This window comes from Oryctolagus cuniculus, chromosome 2 (assembly GCF_051225735.1).
Source record: "Oryctolagus cuniculus isolate XC-2025 breed Fujian yellow rabbit chromosome 2, ASM5122573v1, whole genome shotgun sequence".
Classification (NCBI taxonomy): Eukaryota; Metazoa; Chordata; class Mammalia; order Lagomorpha; family Leporidae; genus Oryctolagus; species Oryctolagus cuniculus.
In genome coordinates this window covers 167,345,597-167,357,937 of record NC_142868.1, presented here as the reverse complement: position 1 = coordinate 167,357,937, position 12,341 = coordinate 167,345,597, and the positions used below count along the sequence as shown (strand labels likewise).

Genomic DNA, 12,341 nt, shown 5'->3' with positions numbered 1-12,341 from the left:
TTAAAAGTGTTCAGTCTCTCCAAATTTTCCTTGGGTTAAAGAAAAACAATGGCCCCTCTGGCCAACTTATCTCTATACTCATCTCTTTATTCCCTCTGTGTTAATTTATATAATGTACTTATAAGTACTTGAAAATGTTATTCTCCTCTCACCAAAAAACTTTCAGATACTCTCTTCCTTGTTTTTAACGTTCTTCTGAACCTCCTGCATTCATCTAGGTGATTTCCATCCACTCTTCAAGCCTAAGCTTCAAAATCAATCCTGTAAGTAAGCCAACATGAAAACCCCCAAGCCAGGTAGAGTCCACGTCATGTGATCTCATGAAGTCTTACAGTTACTCTACAATTCTAATTGAACTAAATGTTCTTGTTTCTATGCCTTTCACTTTTGGGAATCGGTATGATTTTCATCTATTCACTACTTTATCTCCAGTTTTAGGTTCAGTGTTGTGATGGAAAAACTCAATAAGTAATTTTTGAATAACTATGGGCTCTAAGAAAGCATTGTGCATTGGGGAGGGAAATTCATTAATCACTTAGAATGTTGAAAAATGAGGCTGGAGATGACTGCAAAATCCTAATCTTGAAAGGGCTTTGAATGCAAAATAAGAAATTTGGACTTTTATCGAAAGGGATAGTTAAGGCCGGCGCCGCGGCTCACTAGGCTAATCCTCCGCCTAGCGGCGCCGGCACACCGGGTTCTAGTCCCGGTCGGGGCGCCGGATTCTGTCCCTGTTGCCCCTCTTCCAGGCCAGCTCTCTGCTGTGGCCAGGGAGTGCAGTGGAGGATGGCCCAGGTGCTTGGGCCCTGCACCCCATGGGAGACCAGGAAAAGCACCTGGCTCCTGGCTCCTGCCATCAGATCAGCGCGGTGCGCCGGCCGCAGCGCGCCAGCCGCGGCGGCCATTGGAGGGTGAACCAACGGCAAAGGAAGACCTTTCTCTCTGTCTCTCTCTCTCACTGTCCACTCTGCCTGTCAAAAAAAAAAAAAAAAAAAGGGGATAGTTAGTCATTATTGTTATTATTATCTTAATTCTTGGGCTTGCACATATATGTTGATGGGGTGAAGAATGGGTCTGTGCAGAAGGAAGGTATAATCTGGTAGACCAGTGGAGTAGACAATGAAGTTATCTAAAAGAGTAATAGTAAGAGCACACATAAAAGTAGTGTTTCTCAAATTTGGTGCATATCATAATCAGTTGTTCAGGTAATAAATTCAGAGAGGCACTGCTTCTTTGATATAGGACAGAATCTATATTTTTATCAAGTTTTCCAAGAATTGTGATACCTATACAAATCTTAGAACCACTGAAGTAGGCCAGTGCCACGGTTCACTAGGCTAATCCTCTGCCTGCAGCGCCGGAACACCGGGTTCTAGTCCTGGTTAAGGCGCCGGATTCTGTCCCGGTTGCTCCTCTTCCAGTCCAGCTCTCTGCTGTAGCCTGGGAAAGCAGTGGAGGATGGCCCAAGTGCTTGGGCCCTGTACGTGCATGGAAGACTGGGAGGAAGCACCTGGCTCCTGGCTTTGGATCGGCGCTGTGCGCCGGCTGAGCAGTTATTTGGGGGGCAAACCAACTGAAGGAGGACCTTTCTCTCTGTCTCTCTCACTGTCTAACTCTGCCTATAAAAAAAAAAAAAAGAACCATTAAAATAAAGTTAAGGCAGCAAGTACCATCTTAGTCTAGCTGAATGATCAGAAGCAGAAAATGTGCATAAAAAAGGCATCAGTATCAACTTTCAGGTTATTGTGTCTTTGGCTAACACGGGGAGGAATAATTAGCCTTCCAGCTGTATTATTGTAATGAAAGTCAGTTGTATTCTCCTCACTGATCTGGTGTCTGGGCTCTGCAAAAGTCAATCCTAGTTGAGGATTGAAAGGTTGGAGCCAGAATCCCTCTGGACATGATATATGACAGATTATACACAACTCAGATTTTCTAATTCCCAATCTGTCTATATCAGGTCTTAAAAATCACAAGTGACAAATTACATGACATTTTAAAATATATATTTTTCTTCTAAGTATGATATTGTTTCATTGTCAACATGATTTATACATGAAAGAAAAACTGCAATTCACTGCAGTCGTTTTGGTTTAACTAGGATAATATTTGCTCATTTCTTGCCAAATCTTTTGTGATTCATAGGAATTATAGTATTGAACCAAACTCTGAATAATATTAAATCATGTGAAAGATCAACTGAGAAAATATTTGCTCATTAACTTAATTTAAAAAGGCACCACCCACGCACTAGCATGGTGCTAATATTGGCTGATCTTTAATGATATTACTGAACTTTTTATAAAAGTGCTTTGCACATTTAATATTAGTTTGACATTCGTTTAATGCCTGGAAATGATATTTCCTAAAATTTGGATTTTGATTTAAAATATATAGTTGGGCAATATCTGGGTACAAGAATACAAGAATCAAAAAAGATCCAAATAATGTAGTGGTTTTCTGTTAATTCTCCTATATCTAATAATACTTCAGATAATAATTTTTTTTAATATAACTTTATGTAAGATATTAAAATATTCCTTCATTTGCTACAAATGAGAGACAACTTGGGGTAGTAGATATGACTTCAGTTCTGATTCAGACACTGCTAGACATCTCTGAGACCTTGAGTTAATCAGTTGATCTTTTTATTTTTAAAGATTTTTTTATTTTACTTGAAAGCCAGAGTTACGCATAGAGAGGAGAAGCAAAGAGAGAGAGAGAGGGAAAGAGAGAGAGAGAAAGTCTTCCATCCGCTGGTTCACTCCCCAATTGGCTGCAACGGCCAGAGCTTTGCCAATCCGAAGCCAGGAGCCAGGAGCTTCTTCCAGGTCTCCCTTGCAGGTGCAGGGGACCAAGCACTTGGGCCATCTTCTACTGCATTCCCAGGCCATAGCAGAGAGCTGGATTTGAAGTGGAGCATCTGCAATTCTAACCAGCACCCATATCGTATGCAGGCACTGTAGGCGGTGGCTTTACCCACTACACCACAATGCCGGCCCCAGTCAATCTTATCTGAGAGTCAGTTTCCTCAATCTTAAAATTGTAAGAAAGATTGTCTCTAAATATCTCACCTGATTCCACAATTCTGTGGTTCTAGGTTCTAACAACTAATCATCTCTATAGTTTTTAATAGAAATATGACTTAATCGGAGAATATCTGTTACAGTCTTAGTATATTTTACCAAGGTCTTGACCTTAATTTTGCCATATACATAAGAATCATGGGTTCTGCTGGGATGTAACTGTAGGAAAATGAATTATCTTCTGTGTTGAGTAGTGTCAATATGACTCAATAATATGCCAAATTTGTCAGCATTATCACCAAATGACATCTTCATTAAGGCTGTAAATACCACCAATGATACAGTTCAGTGCTATTTTAGCAATAGAAATTACATAAACATATTGTTTGCATTTTTATTTTTGTAGTTACTGCAAATAAAAGTGTCCTTGTTAAAAACATTTTCTCCAAATAAACATAAATTCCAAAATAATTCTGTAACACATTAACTTAATTCATTAAATGTAAGGATGTTTCATTTCTCCAAATAAATGCTTCCTTACTAAGAACTGAAACTACTTCTATCATTTTCCTAACATTTCTTTCTTCCTATTGAAAATTCTATTTTTACAATTTCTTGCCTACAGTACTAGGAGTTTAGGACAGTCATGTGGCACTGTGGGTTAAGCCACTACTTGGATGCCTGTGTTCCTCATTAGAGTACATGGGTTCTGTCCTTCCTGTACTTCCACTTCCAGCTTCCCGCCAATGTGCACCCTGGGAGGCAGCAGGTGAGTGCTCAAGACCTGGGTCCATGCCACCCACATGGGAGACCGAGGTGTAGCTCCTGGCTCCTGGCTTTGGCCTGATCCTGTCACAGTTGTTGTGAGCATGAGCGAAGTAAATCAGCAGATAGAAGTGCTCTCGCGCTCTCTCTCTCTCTCTCTTTATCTCTCTTTCTCTGTCGCTACTCCTTTCAAGTAAATAAACACTAAAAAAGAGTATGGACCATGAAAATCATAGAACTCCACCAGATTTAAGCTTACTAGAAACCAAGATGATTTCTCTACCTACCTAACTACTGAGAAATACATAAAATACAGATAATTGCAATCTATGTATTTGCTATTTGTGAATAATATAGCACTTCAAAAGAAAAAGTGCATTCTTTTGTGGTAGATACTAAGTAAAGGCAGATTTGACTCCAAAAGGAAGAAAGAATGATAAGCAACTGAACACATAATTCGTTAGGCTCAGCATACCCCAGTACCTTGCTGATGCAAGTTTCCCAGTCTGCATATGATCATCAGGAAAGGCAAGATTGGAATCACCCTGAGGGATGTAGTAGAATTTACCTGAGGTAATAGAATAGAGCTCTTGCTTCATAGTAGTTAGCTAGCAGGCAATAACCACTCTTTTGTGATTAGTTTAGCATGTGGAATAAAGCTACACGAAAGAAGTTTCCCTAGGTTCATGCTATTTTAAGATTGTATGCTATAAACACATTTATTTTGACCTTAAAATTGACTTCATTGAAGTAAAGAGTAGAATAATGGTCACCAGGGACTTGGAAAGGTAGACGGTTAGGGGATATAGAGGGAGGTTGGAACTGAAATACAGTTAGATGGGAGGAATAAGTTCTAATTTCTGTAGCACAGTAGGCTGACTGGAGTTTTTGAAAATTTATTGTATATTTTATAAAGAACTGGAATGGAAGTATTTGAAAATTCCAAACACAAAGAAATGTCGATTTTTTAAGGAGATGGAAATTTTTTGATCATTAAACATTGCATACATGTATTGAATTATCACATTGTGCGCCATAAATATGTCCAATTTTTGTGTGGTAACTAAAAATATAAAGAAACATTAATTTTGTGTTGCCTACTGTTCTTTGTGGCATATCAGATAAAAGTCAATAAGCATATTGGGATTCCTCACTTCTTTTCCTGGTACTGCATGGTTGGTCATAATTACTCATATGTTTTCAGCAACTGGGCTCAACCTGTTATTTTTGCCACCTGATATAATTTAGACTTCTCAAATTAGCTTTTTATGGTAGTCTTAAGAACCTTGCCCTATTTCTTCTTCTTTTTTTTTTTTTTTTTTGACAGGCAGAGTGGATAGTGAGAGAGAGAGACAGAGAGAAAGGTCTTCCTTTTCCGTTGGTTCACCCTCCAATGGAATCCATCGATTATTCCATCAAGAAAAATGGTCATCAAACATATATTCTTTCAAGAAGTACATAATTACAATATTTTGAAAAAGAAATTTGAGAAAGCATAGTGGGATTACACATTAACTAGCTCTGACTGTTTTTTACCCTCTTACACTACTGTCCCCTCTGTTCTCTCTCTGTCAGTCTACAAACTATGGCCTCAGCTGGCCATGCCAGATCACTTGGTCACTTGGGGTCTTCTGTTTCCCACAGAGCTTTGTCCGTGGTGTTGGTGCTTGAACAGTCCAGGTACCTCTCGGAGAGGAGTGGAGACACTTCAGAGGGAAAAGGAACAAAAATATTCACTTGCTTTGTGCTGAAGAAATTATAAAATGTCTTTCTGAGGATGGTCTTTTCTGTGCTCCTATTCCTGCTGTGTTCTGGCTTTGGCAGCAACTGCTCTCTTGTTTGTAAAGACACTGAGGTTTACAAGAGCTGAACGACCTGCTCAGGGTCATGGGATCAGAGTTTTGGGAGTGTTCCAAGTCAGTTTTAGTCTATATCTTCCAAATGCAGCACTGGGATTCTTTCCACTAGTTCTTTCCAACATCTCTATTCTGGGATTATTATCAGTTGTGCCTGAACCTGTCTCTTGGAGTTCCTGTCATGCACTCAAGGACTTCATGAGGTGCTTTGATTATGAAAAAGGGAGACATCTGAAAGCTCAGGTATGATGAAAACCAAGAATGTTAACAGGCACTTAAAATAAGATGTAAGGATTTATGAAGATATGTATACCCTCACTGTGTCATCTCACAAACGCGGTGATTAATGTTAGGAGCTATCCCCATAGCACTTGAGAAGAAAAGTAGCTGTTGGCATGATGGTAGCTCTGTTTCTGGATTAGGTAAATTCTCTTCCATGAATTCAACAGAAAGGGATGAGGTTATCATGGACTCAGTACTCGATGTTTTCATTCAGCATAGTACCAGTGGTGTGGGCAAGATATTAAAATTTCCTGAAAGATGTATGTACTTTGGGTTCAGGCTGACTTGGTGCTTCTGGAAAAGTTAAATATTAAAATGAAATTAAATAAGATGTAAAAGTTGTTCTGTAGCACCTTGCACATGCATTAAAATAATTAAATCAATTGTTTTCTATGTTGTTGGATGAATGGGATAAAAGCATTTTGAAAATATCCCTAGACTTCAATAGATAAAAGCTTAATAGTTCACAATAGTAAAGGTTAGTTGTTTTAATAATAAAAACAATAGCATATTTTGAATTTTTTCTTTTACAATGGCAATTCAAAACTCCAGGTCATATTACAATCATTCAAGAATGAACAAACATACAAAACCCAAGCCATGTGTCTGACCAGTTAAACCTGGATCTCTGGAGAAAGGACCCGGGTAGTGTTTTAAAGCTCCCCAGGTGAATCTGACATGTGGCTTAGCTGACAAACACTGACTGCTGACATCAATGGTCCTGGAGAGTCTAAGCATGAAATCTTCTTTTGATGGTCATGGTATATGTGTATCTGTTTCAGGGTCAGTGATAATGGCCTATGGGTTTGTGCCCTCACCTTTCATGATGTTCTATTCATTCCCTCAGGTGTCTGAAGAGGGCGTGTCAGCTTGCAGTGTCTCTCGCAATGGCAAATGATGCCCATGAAAGTAATGTGAGAGCTGATCCAGGCCTCATAGAGCTTGAGGGAGGACACCAATTTGCAGGCTTCTAATTGCTCAATTATAAGTTACCATGACTGTTTCTTGCTTTTCTATGTCTCCTTTGATCCTTTTCTTTCTCTTTTTTTTTTTCTCTTTGTTAAGCCCCCCTGCTTCTCAGCTTCTTGGTTTCTTTCCTTTTTTTCTTTAATTTCTCTTTCTCAGAGAAAATACACTTCCTGGAGGATAACAAAATAAAGCTAGTCTAAAATCGATGCTAATATATAGCATTATAACACCAGCTAGTTATAAGATTCTTGGCAGTTCCAGATTACCACAACACAACTTGACTTTTGAATTTAACATCACATGCAAGGAATACTTACAAAAAGTGAGTTCAATTTTAGTGATTATTTTTAAATAACCATTAATGGATTATTAATATTTCTGGTGAATAGTTTCTAATACTCTTAATGGGAACTATTTCCATTAATTAATTTAGCTTCCTAAAAACATATTTATCTGGAATTCCATGGAGGAAAATGTTTTAGAAGTGATATTTTATTATACTAAAAGCCTTTGCTTAGTTTCTGTTTTCCATAAGCAAAGTAGTATTGGAGAACAAACTTTAAAATATGACTTCTTTTTTTTAAGATTTATTTATTTATTTGAAAGTCAGAGTTACACATAAAGAGGAAAGGCAGAGAGAGAGGTCTTCCATCCAATGATTCACTCCCCAGATGGCCACAATGGCCGGAGCTGCGCTGATCTGAAGCCAGGAGCCAGGAGCTTCTTCCAGGTCTCCCATGTGGGTGCAGGGACCCAAGGACTTGGGCCATCTTCTACTGCTTTCCCAGGCCCTAGCAGAGAGCTGGATCTGAAGTGGAGCAGCTGGGAATAGAACCGGCGCCCATATGGGATGCCAGCACTTTAGGCAAGGATGTTAACCCACTGCGCCACAGCGCCGGCCCTTACAATATGACTTATGAGTGCTTCCTTGTGATCCAAAATGTTCACATTCAAAACTCACACACAAATATTATGCCTTAGAGATGTTCAAAAACAAAACTAAATCATATTCACTTCCTTTAATGTTTATATTTGTGTCAATACCAGTGACTGAGCAGCACTTTTCCTTTCCTTTCTTTTTACATTTTATTTGTTATACAAGTTTCATGTACTTCATATATGCAGATTTAGGAACACAGTGATGCTTCCCCCCCCCCCCACCCATGCTCCAACCCTTCTTTCTCCTCTCACTCCCATCCCCACTCTTAATTTTTACAAAGATCTACTTTCAATTTACTTAACTATTGTAAAGTTAACCTTACACAAAGTAAAAAGAGTTCAACAAATAGTATGAAGGAAAAAAACACTGTTCTTCAACAGAAGAGACAAGGGCTATAAACAATCATCAAATTTCAAAATGTCCATTTCACTTTAATACATTACATTTTTTAAAGAATTACAGAGATAGAGAGAGAGAGAGAGAGAGAGAGAGAGAGGGATCGATCTTCCATCCACTGGTTTACTCCCCAAATGGCTGGAGTTACACCAATCTGAAACCAGGAGCCTGGAGCTTCTTCCAGGTCTCCATGCAGGTATAGGGGCCCAAGCTCTTGGCCATCTTCTACTGCTTTCCCAGGCCATAGTAGAGAGCTGGATCAGAAGTGGAGCAGCTGGAACTTGAATCAGTGCCCATATGGGATGCTGGCGCTGGTGGTGCCTTTACCCACTACACCACAGTGATGGCCCCAAATACATTATATTTTAACATTAGTTCTGAATACTTCTTAGCTCTTCCAGCCCGTGTTGGAGCTTTAGGTAGGGAGGGGGAAAAGTTTCTATTTCAACAGGTATTTTCCCAATCCATGCTGAATAAAATATGTCTAATAGTTCATTTATTGATCCTTAGTCTGAGTCCCTGCCTCAACTAAAATGTCTAAAGATCCCCAGCACAGTCTAGCAAGTCTTATATCTAACGAAATAATTTTTAACTGAATTACTCACTTTACCCCCAACCCCCGCCATTAGGTAAAAGTTATGACCAGCACATTAGTTATGGACTGTTTTCTCCAGGGGCCCTCAGGGTACTGAGGGAGACAGATGTCCGTGATCAATTCTATGAAGCACAGTAAATGTTATGAAAGAGAGCCCAGAAGAGGAAAGGAGACATATGGCTTGCAGGACTGAGAAAAGGACACCAGAGCTGACACATGATTTCAGCTTAGGAAGTCAGTCTGCAGTAACTATGCAAAGAGCTTGGGCACAGTAAAACAAGTCAGAGGGACAGCACAATGTGAAAAGACACACAGGCATGTTCAGAGAGTGATGTGAAATAGTGTACAGGCTAGCACATTTATAGAGGGTGGGTAGAGGGAAGATTTTTGAAGGCTTGGTTAAAGCCAAGAATTTGAAGGTTTTTGTATGCAAAAATAAGGACTTTGTGCTTGATTCTGTAGATAATAGGGCAGTTAAAGATATTTTAATGCAGAGAGTGATTTCTGGGTATTTGTTCTTCAGAAAGTGCTGTTTTTTTGCCACAAAAAAAGGATTAATCAAGAGCTAATAGTAGGTTAAGCAGTTCAAGAAAGAGATGTCCCTGGCCTTGGAGAGAATATAGAGGATTAATGTTTGAGAAGATTCCATTGAGTGTAATGGGTAATGCTTGCAGTTGGTGAGGGAGTTTGCTTAAGAGAAGGTTAACTTTGAAGTGCCTGGGATCACTAGAGGTAACTAACTAATGGTCACTATAAATTCATGATTAGAGTTTGAGAGAGAGGTGAAGTAATTGGATGTATGAGAACAAGCAGAGACTAGAATGGAAAGAAAAATCAATCAAAAGCAAAACTCCCATGGCAAGGTTTTCATTGCCATACTTCAGTCAGTTTTTAGTAGACTCCATTTTTAGGGTTTAATAGGGTTTTTACAGGTTGATTGGATGAATTATACTTTGATTCATGTTATAGGCTTATTGGTCACATTTTACATATCTTTTGAGTCTCTGAGAAGAGAATAGCCTTAAGTGGTAATGTATTATTATTTTTTTTTTATTTTCAAAGACATTAAGATTTTACATCAGCAACGCTGTGTCTCTTTAACACCAACAATGATAGTCATTACTTGCCATTTTAAGCTAGAAGAGAAGCGCTAAGCGTTATATTCAAATTCTTATGAAGCAAGAACAAGTCATAGTCTCTGTTTATACAGATGAAGGAAATGAAGCTTGGAGAGTTTATAACTGGGGTTCAAAGTCAAGTTCCCTGTCCCCAACTTCTATACTCTATGCCAGTAGCTTTAATACATTTGCACATGCCTAGATACAATCCCAGAGACCTTGAATTAATTGCCTGGAGGGAAACTCATACACTGATTTAAAAGGTCTGGTAATTCTAATTGCAAACCACTACTCTCAACCTTGTCACCTCACTGCTTTTTATTTTGGAAGGTATCACCATGGAAGATATCACCACATCACACCAATTTCAATGGCTCCAGGAAAGTGGTGCACTATGGAGTCACGCACTGTGGCAACTGGGCCCAAACAGAAACACCTTCTGCAAAGCCCGTCAAATCCAAGAGATTTAATCAGTCTAACTAATTGGATTTTTTTAAATAGTGGAGCCTGGGATTCTTTCTATTTTAGGATTATGGGATAGTTTTTTTTTTTTTTTAATCACACTTTAGTATTTTCCAAGGATAAATATAATCAATCAATCACAGATCAAGAACACTTTAATTTTTGGAATGGAGAGCCATGTTGTGGTGTCATTTTCCAGAGCTATGTCCTATGAGGCTGGATAGAATGATCCAGCCACGAAAGGAGAGAAGCTAGAAACAATCAGTCTCAGAATTTGTGGTTTTCTTAATGCGTTGGGAAGTCTCTGGCGTCATTTACTCACATGGACACTTCTTGGGGCTCCTGATCAGCTAGAAGGGTCCAGGGATCTATTGGAAAAGAACAACAGAATCAAAGGCAGGGAAGGACAGAGCTAGGCTGAAAGTCCAGGCAGATCTGCCTGTGCTGTGATCCCAAGAGGCAGCAGACTTGCACCAAGTGCCACACAGGATGTTTCTGAATGGAAGCAGTGGGCATGGAACCAGAGCAATATGAGCATCTCCTATGAAGAGAGGACCAGCATTGGAGACAGTCTGATAGAGCCTACACTTCACGAGCTATGTGACCTTGGCTCAAATAATTAACCTTTCTGAATTTCAATTGGCTTTTCTAGGACAGGAGAGGCAGGCTAATACGTCCCTCAAAGGATTTAAATGAACTCCCAAATGTGAAGGTACCTGGTTCAGAACCTCTTTCGTGAATTTTCCTTTACACTGGCCTTGGCTGAACGATGCTGTTAGTAAAAACAGAAAGGGCCACGGAGTTCTAAGGAAAGTGAAATGAAGTGGGCTGGTCATGGAGCACAATTGCAGGGCTCGGAGCTTCTGTTCCACCGCACATCGTCAATTCCACTTGTTTGCAGAAAAAGGAGATACCGTTGCCTGCTGCAGCCCCCTAGCCATTTGGGAATCATTCAGTTTGCCCTGCCTTTGGCAGCATCGTCTGGATGCTCTGTAGATTCTCCTCGGAAACAGCACAGGCAACAGTTTCTTCATTTTCTAAGGCTGCTGCCGGAGTTTCATTTAATTAAGAAGGCTGACCTTTATAAAGGCAGATTTCCACCCCCTCTTCCTTTAGCTTAGCTTACTATGATCCTAATGGAAGCTGAAAATCTGATGGTAAAGAGGGTCAAGTTTTCACTGATAAGGCTGACACGTTGTTCCTATTCTTACACAGAAATTTAATAGGCAGAATTATAGATATATAAGCCAAAATCCCTTTCAGATAAATCTGACCTCAAGTACATGAGAAGGTGAGAACAGCAGGAAATAAAAGATAAGCCCTGGAGGAATGTGTATCAGAAAGAACATCTCAACACCAAAGAACCAAGCACCTCTGAACACATAGACTTGTAATTAGCCTTATTCAAAGCAAATTAAAGTTTGATTCTTAACTCTTGGAACCTGTGGAAATACAGAAGGAGCCTCTTAAAGGCTTGTTGAGCACAGTATTGTGGTGCTCTTTAGACAGAAAAACCAAATAAACCAGCAAAAAAGGAGATCATGACCACAGTGCAGCTTGCTCTGCGTTTGCCAGTCCTTGACATCGGCCTCTAAAACGTTAGCAAGGACGCAAGGGCCCTCAAACACAGGTGGAGTCTGGAGAACAATTGGACTTTGGCCCTGCAGAGAATCAAGCCTCAACTTTCCGGGAGCCAGTCTCTGCTTAGGAGATTGTCTTGACCCCAAGGGTAACAGCCACTACTGCGCTAGGGTTGTGTTCTTTCTCTTCTCTTTTGGGTGGGGAATACATTTTGCCTGGTCTATGAGGACACCATTCACCTGAGTGGAAGGCATGTCTGTTAGCAGAGCTGATTCTTACTGTATGTGATGAGCAGTGGGTGCTCTTTCACTCTGGCCCCTCATGGCGACAACTCATTAGGATGATGACACA

At 39.8% G+C, this 12,341-nt stretch overlaps 1 long non-coding RNA gene across 7 annotated transcripts in view; it reads left to right on the top strand.

Annotated features, from left to right (window-relative positions):
* Positions 1 to 12,341, top strand: part of LOC108176367 (uncharacterized) — a 176,283-nt gene that overhangs the window by 46,338 nt on the left and 117,604 nt on the right. The gene's annotated exons all lie outside the window — the stretch shown is intronic.